Consider the following 7,427-nt stretch of genomic DNA (forward strand, 5'->3'; position numbering starts at 1 on the left):
ACTACTGAACGGCATTCACTTTAGAATGTTGATCCTTGCAGCTGCCTACGGCTTCCAAATGACTAGCAGATTAACATTTCCTGCATCTTAAAAATCTTCGTCCATGCTAAAAACTAGTATTGACTTAGCTACTTGTAAAGACACATGCAAAGTCATAGTGAGGATGCTTATCTTTGTAAGTAAGCTCATTAGAGAAGGTGAATCCTGGCATGTACCCCTTCTTTTTGTGCCAAAATATGGCATAGAAGCTGAGATTATAAAACTAAAAAAAAGGCTACAACAGAAGATGAAGACGTTCAAAGCCAACAAGACTTATCCAACTTCGTGAGAAGAATCTTCCCTCTACAGTCTACACATGAAAAAGCAACAAGTCTCTCTGCAAATGATGTAGAACTGTGTGCTGGTATGTCGTATGTACGAAAAATGAGATTAATACAAAAGCGAAAACTAACATATCAAGTGCGCAGAGTACAGAACCACATATTTCTGAAGGGATGCTTGTCTTATCCGTGTGTTGGCTTCCTTAATCAAACAATTTCACTGTAAGAGAAAGAAAAACTCCTAACAAACTCTTGGCAAGATTTAGATTTCGGATTCAATGTGAGCAACATGTGTTCAGAGAGAACATGCAAATCGTCCCGCAGCTGGCTAACGGCTATGACAAATCTAACAGCAATGGAAAGTCTCATTCAGACGGCTACAGTCATGGCAACAGCAATGGAAAGACTCCTTCAAATTCTTTCCCAAAGCACGACGGCTACAGTTATGGCTACAGTAATGGAAAGTCCAATCAAAATTCTTTCCCAAAGCTGTTATGCGATACTCATCATCAGCAAATTCAAGCCTACGATTCTCAAACTGAAAAATTAATGGAAGGAGGAGAAAATAAAAGGAAAGATATTATCCCTTTTACTATCCCACAAAATCCTCCATTAGTTAGACGCTGCACTATATATTGTAATGACACGCATGAATCAAAATAAGAAAAAGAGCAAGAGTTTTCTTTCTGGTCGTGGATGTAGGTTTACCAAAACCGAACCACGTAATTCTGGTTTTCCTCCTCCTTGCTTTCCTTTTTTTCTTCTTTAACATGAAGAAAATAAAACTTTAGGTATATATATGTACACACGCACAATCGAAGTTCCCAACGCTCAATTCAAACACTAACTTGTGTTTCCTCATGCAGGAGACCGATGCCAGAGAGGTTGACCCTTGTAAGGACACGTGACAGCACATGTTGTTCTACTCAAAGTGATCTAAACTATGCCATATTGTGGCTGTTCGACATGTTAAATATTCTATGTGGTTCAGTTATAAGATCAAATCAAATTCTAGAAGCCGCGAACATATTTTTTAATTGTTTTTCCGGTAAAAACTTTTAACCAAAGAAACGAATTAATTTTAATATAAAAAGCCACTGTTCTAGAATATTTGTTAACTAATTAAAGCTTGTTCCCTAGAAAATATTTCAGATGGCATGCATTAAAGCTTAATATAGAAGGTAACATAAAATCCTATTTGCCCCGGGATCATTTAATTTGAATAAGAAACCTAGTTGCAATTTGATTTAAAACTAAAGCATGACTTTCAATTCCAGATTTTCAAATGTTGGTGCGTAGTTTCCAGCCTAATTAAACAGCAAAAGCAAGGGGGAGAAATTTTGCTTGGGCGAATTAATTCTTCATTTAACCCACGTTGATGCATATTGCAATTCCATTGCCACGTGGTCGGTAGACTACATATGATCGAGCATTGGGTTGATAAAAATGGGGAAGAGTGAGCAAAAAGTAAAACCTTGTTATGAGCCAGCCAACATGAGCCAACATGAGAAGTGGCTTTTTGGTCCATGTCGAACCTACCCTGTACACACGACACGACATGGTCTCCGGCCCATTCAACCTGTACATAAAGTACTTGAAGAATAAGTAGCATAACCGTCTTAAAGGGTGTAGCTTAATTGGTCATATTGGCTGGCCAATGAAAGCCTCGTTGTTAGTTCGATTCTTATGTCAGTGTGGCATGGCAAGAACCTAGTTAACGTCAGCCTTCAAAGCACTGAAAGGGGCATAAAGAGCATTTTTGAAAAAGTCGGCCCGTGACAAGTCGTATCAGAGCAGATGATTTCTCGAAAAAAACTTGAAAATGAGAACGCTGCGAAAATATAATCAACAAATGGTTCTAAAAAACATTGGCTTGTTATTGGTGCCCCATAGTTTGGGCATGTTCTTTGGACACGAGTTCAAGTGATCGTGTTGGTGTTGGTCAGATGGAGATCACACGTTCTGAATACGGTATCTAGGCATTAGGAGCAAAAAGGCCAAGAACGCCGCTCGCTGAGGAAGATAGGGTGAGAGGCCCGACATGAAAAAGGATTGTTCAGGAGGGCAATGGCCCTTAGTGTCTACATGACTCAAAGGAACATGTAGAGCATGGGTTGACAACACATCTTGGAAATTTGATACTTAGTGGTCATTGGATATGTTCCAGGCTTTACTAAGGAAAAGTGCAAATAGTGACAGAAAAGTAAGAAGAAACTAAGGATGGACTAGCGGCAGAACACCCGATAGACAGCGACGTGGCGGGTGCGTCAATCAGACAGATGAAGGCTCAAATTGAAAAGAAATGAAGGGGATGGCTGCAAGAGTTTCTTTCATCTGAGGCAAAGTCACTAAGGACAGTGATGATTTGGCGGTGGGAGAATGTTGCAGATTGACTGTGTGCGGCCCGGCCAATCTAGTAAAAGGATATACTGCTTGGTCAGTTTAGGCATTGCTCAGGAAGCTTGTGGGATCCAATCAGACGCTAAGTCAAGTAGAAAGCAATATACGTGGAATGTGCAGTGCGGTGGTGCAGCGATGAAGCGTACAAATGCATCATGGTCATCACTTCCTTTGAAAGTGCAAGTCCGCCGCTGGGGAATCAAATGGGTTCCCCACGCATAGCAATTGAATACACACGAGGTTGCGCATGTGTTAGAGGCAATTCTCCCGGTGGGCGCATATGTTGCGTTCACAACCGCGTAGAGTTATGCAGGGATAAGCAAATGAATACTCATCGTCGAGTAGGGTGATGGTCGACCGCCTTATTTAATGACATATAGTCGTCAATTGGCTTCGGCTGGGGACTTCCTCCGAGGGAAGTCTATCCCCACCCAGATTTCGTATGGATGTACATAGGCACTTGGAGGAATGACGATGTTCTGACAGGGTCTCGTAGTAACGGCTTGTCGATGGTCTATATGTGGGATAAACCTGGGTGATGGTATACCAAGTGCGCAACATTCCTCATCTAGTCCACGGTCCCAGAAGATTGATGAAAGCTTCTGCTATGTTGAGAATTGAGTCAAGCTGGCCGAAGGCTTGGGAAACCTTTAGCGTCGCGTGGGTCAAATAGGATTGAAAAAGTCTTCCCATGATAGTGATACTCTAGTTGATAAATATATAATAGATTTATCTAGGTTCTGAAGCAGCCCTGAACCCCAATAGTGGGGAGATGGGGGAGGGCTTCAACCTTCTGAAAAAAAAAAGGTTGTGTGACTGCACAACTGTATTGATCCATCCTGTTTGCAAACTTAATCTTGTTATCATAGAGAAGTAGAGCACATGCTTTAGTTTTGTTTCCTAAACTTTGAAAATACATTACATTTCCTTCATTCTTGGCAAAAGGGTTTTTTCTTAATTTCATTAGAAATTTGATTAACATCACTGAACTGTGTAGATAATACACTAGACTAAAGGTTATATAATGGGTTGCATTTATAAGAGGGTTGGATAGATGATCAATTGTCTTGGTTCCTAACCTTTTGGAGTTGAAATTACTCGAGGTTAATGCTTTAGAATGGCCTAGCTTGTTGTTATATCATGATGGTCATCCCCTGATTCTCCCTACCCATGATGGTGGGTATGGACTTGTAAATGAGAACAATCAGGACTGCCCCCCACCCCCCTTCATCTTATGAGGAACCTGGTTATTTGGGAAAAAAAAATTGTTACGCCTTCGGCTGTATAAAGTAAGTCTCTAGTGAAAATGTATGTTGTATGTACTATTCAGATTCAGATAAAAACCAACTTTTTCTTGAACAACTTGGTTTAGTAGTTGGGTAGCATTCAAAAGTCAGACTGGTTCAATTGCTTAATATAAATCTTTTGTGTGTACAAGACACTCATAATTCTTCAAAATTTGGTTTATATTAATGCTGCCATGGTTTGCATTTCAAGAATTTTGTCAAGGCATAAAATTTTAGTCATTTGAATGCTTTTGGTACAAAGAAATTAAGGTGTGTGCATCGACAAATCATCTCTTCCTATTCCATGCATATACAATGCAAACTTCTTTGAACTAAGAGTTGGAGATTATCAGAAAGCTTGTCTGATGCAAAGCATAAAACAAGGAGCAAATAATTTTGCCTTTAGTATGGATGAAGATTTTAGAGATGCATAAATCGTCAAGCTAGTCATTTGAAGGTTGTGTCAAATGTCAACATTCTTAAGTGAATGCTGCTTAGTTGTCATGTCTTGTTTTTAATTGAGCCCATCTAGGTGGTCACGTTGAGGAATCCATGTGGGGTTGGGTCCAATTTCAAAAGAAGACCCGACACTCACTTATTAGTGAGGCTTGTTAAAAAGACTATGATACCATTAGATGTCATCTCTCTCACGCACTTTCAAAATTGAAAGAGGGAACCATCCTGCTCTCTCACGAAAAAATAGAACAGGACAACAACTGCGGTTGCCAAGGTGAAGGGAAGAGGGCAGCATGAAGGACAAAAAAAAAAAAACACAATGAGGATGCGTCAGTTGACCAGCAGGTCAAAAAGAGAGCTTGAAAGAGATAATGAAGAAAGAGGGAGTAAAGACAGCCTTTAGTGGGTGATCTCTTTCTTATTTTTGTTGAGTTATTTCTTTCATTTGTATGAGGTATTGCTATTCATTTCTAGTGGTTATGGTTTTTCTTAAAACAGTTGAGATATTGCTGCTAGTGTATTTGGTCTCCTTTAATATATAAAAAGTCTCTTTGCCTATAGTTTTTGACCTCATTATTGGGGGTATTTTGATGTATATTTGGTATCCCTTATTTTTTTTGCTTTATCTACCATGTTTTGCTTTATATCACTGCTATATTGGTGTTGAAAACTGAACTTAGTTGTAGCAATTGGGTGTTTTTTGATTTTCAGCAGTTCCTTGAAGTGCACGGTTTCTAAATCAATCCATTAATGTGATTTGGATAAACATTTTTACTATTACAGTCACATAACTAATGTTTAAATGCATGAATGACTACATGCATGAATGACTAGATGCAGTATATGTGCATCAGCAACTATAAGTGTTAAAACCACACTTGTTTAGGTCTGTTTAAGTTTGCATTTGTGGTGGTAAATCTATTTGATGGAATATATCTATTTTTCTGAGCCTTTTAGAGATTGTCTAGTAGCCTAAGGGTTGTAATTAGTCCTAACATAAATGTATTAGAACACAAAAGGTTTGTGGTGTTCATTCTTATTGGAAGATGAAGACGACCACCACTAAGATTATTTCTCTAAATACAAACAACTAGACTATATGGAAAACAAAAATGAAAAATTTACTCAATTATGACGATTTGTATGTATCTATTGAGGCTAAAAGGCCAATGAATATGACAAATAATAAATAGAAGCTAGTGGATAGAAAAACCATTGACACTATCAGACAATGGTGAGATGATAAGCGTTTTTCATTTGATATCTATAGAAACGAGTGTGAAGTCATTATAGTGGAAGGTTTATGATCTTTACAAGAGAAAAAAAGCAAGAAACATTGGTTTCTTAATCAAGCGACTTGTACATTTCTAACTGAAGGAGGGAACTCATGTGGCAAAGCACTGAATGAAGTATAAGGCATAATTATTTGGTTGTTAGCCATGGTGTTAGATTATGAGTTGAATGCATTCTTATTGCTCAATTCTCTACCAAATAGTTGGGAGACTGTAGTTGTTTTTCTAAGCACCTCTGCCCAAGATGGTGAACTAAAAGTAAAGCATGTAACCAGCAGTATTTTAAACGAAGAGACAATGACAAAGTCTCTTGGTACCATAAACTCACAGGTGATATTAATATCAAGACCCAAGATGACAGGTAAATGCATCTATTGTGATATTCCAGGTCATAAAAAGATTGATTGTAGGAAATGGAAATAAGAAAAAGAGTAGAAAAAGAAGAATCAAACGAGTGGGAAACCAAACACATCTACTACAGTTGCTTCAGATGACAAAGTAACATTGTTTTTATATGAGAAAAATGGTTGTCTTACAACTGGTAATAATGATTCTACATAGACATTAAATATAATGGCATCTTATCATGCCATATCGTGTAAAGATTTGTTTTCATCTTATAGAGCATGTGATTTTAAAGTAGTTCACATGGGTAATAGTGATACTTCGAAGATTGTTGGGGCAAGAGATGTTTGCATTGAGACAAACACATAATGCAAATTGACTTTAAGAGATGTGAGACACGTTCTAAACCTTAGAATTAATATATGGATAATGTACTTCTTTTAGTCGGGTTGGTTGGAAATTGACAAAGTAATATTAGTATTGGCTAGAGGAAATAAATTTGGCTTTGTGTATGATATGAAGTCTTGAATTAGTAGTGCTGAAGTAAATGCTAATATTGATAACACTTTACCAAGTTTGTGGCATAGGAGGTTTGACCACATGAGTCAAAGATGAGTTGATTTGCTTGTTAAGAAGAATTTGTTGTCGAAGGTAAATGGTGCAACTATATTCTTGTGATCATTACTTGGTTGGTAAGTTGCATAGAATTTCCTTTTAGAAGGTAAATGGTGCAACTATCATGTCTTGCACGTTAAGTTTAATATACATGAGATTGCAGAGACAATCTTTTCGTTCCATACCCAAAGCTAGGTTTGCCATAAATGTGATCATCAAAAATAATTTACTCCATCTAATGTAATGGCGAAACACCATTACTTGATGGAAACAAATATTGATCATATATATCCTGCCGAAGTGGGTGGTTTTGAAATTATGGTAAGTGCTCTTGTCGTGCAGGACTTTTCTAGATGTGAAAGTGCACTCTTTCTCACTTTAGTCCACCCACTTCAGTTTAGTGGTAGATCAGCTACAAACGTTGGCAAAGGGGCACTAATTAGTTTAGTAAAGCTATTATTTGAGTTGTTTTGTTCTACCTAAGTCGATCATTAACCAACACTTATAATTTACTCCCAATGATAAATACATTCTCACCAATTTGCATCCATATAAGTGCTGGTAAAACAGACGTCCAAAATCTTATAAACCAAAATAGGAAAGCCAAATAAGGAAGATCAGGGCTTTCCAATTGTAGCCAAACAGGATTTGGATCACAAATTCGGACTGCTCTTATTGCATTTTTTTTCCTTTATTCGATAATTTTTCAATAA

Source organism: Nymphaea colorata, chromosome 11 (genome assembly GCF_008831285.2).
Source record: "Nymphaea colorata isolate Beijing-Zhang1983 chromosome 11, ASM883128v2, whole genome shotgun sequence".
In the NCBI taxonomy this organism is placed as follows: domain Eukaryota; kingdom Viridiplantae; phylum Streptophyta; class Magnoliopsida; order Nymphaeales; family Nymphaeaceae; genus Nymphaea; species Nymphaea colorata.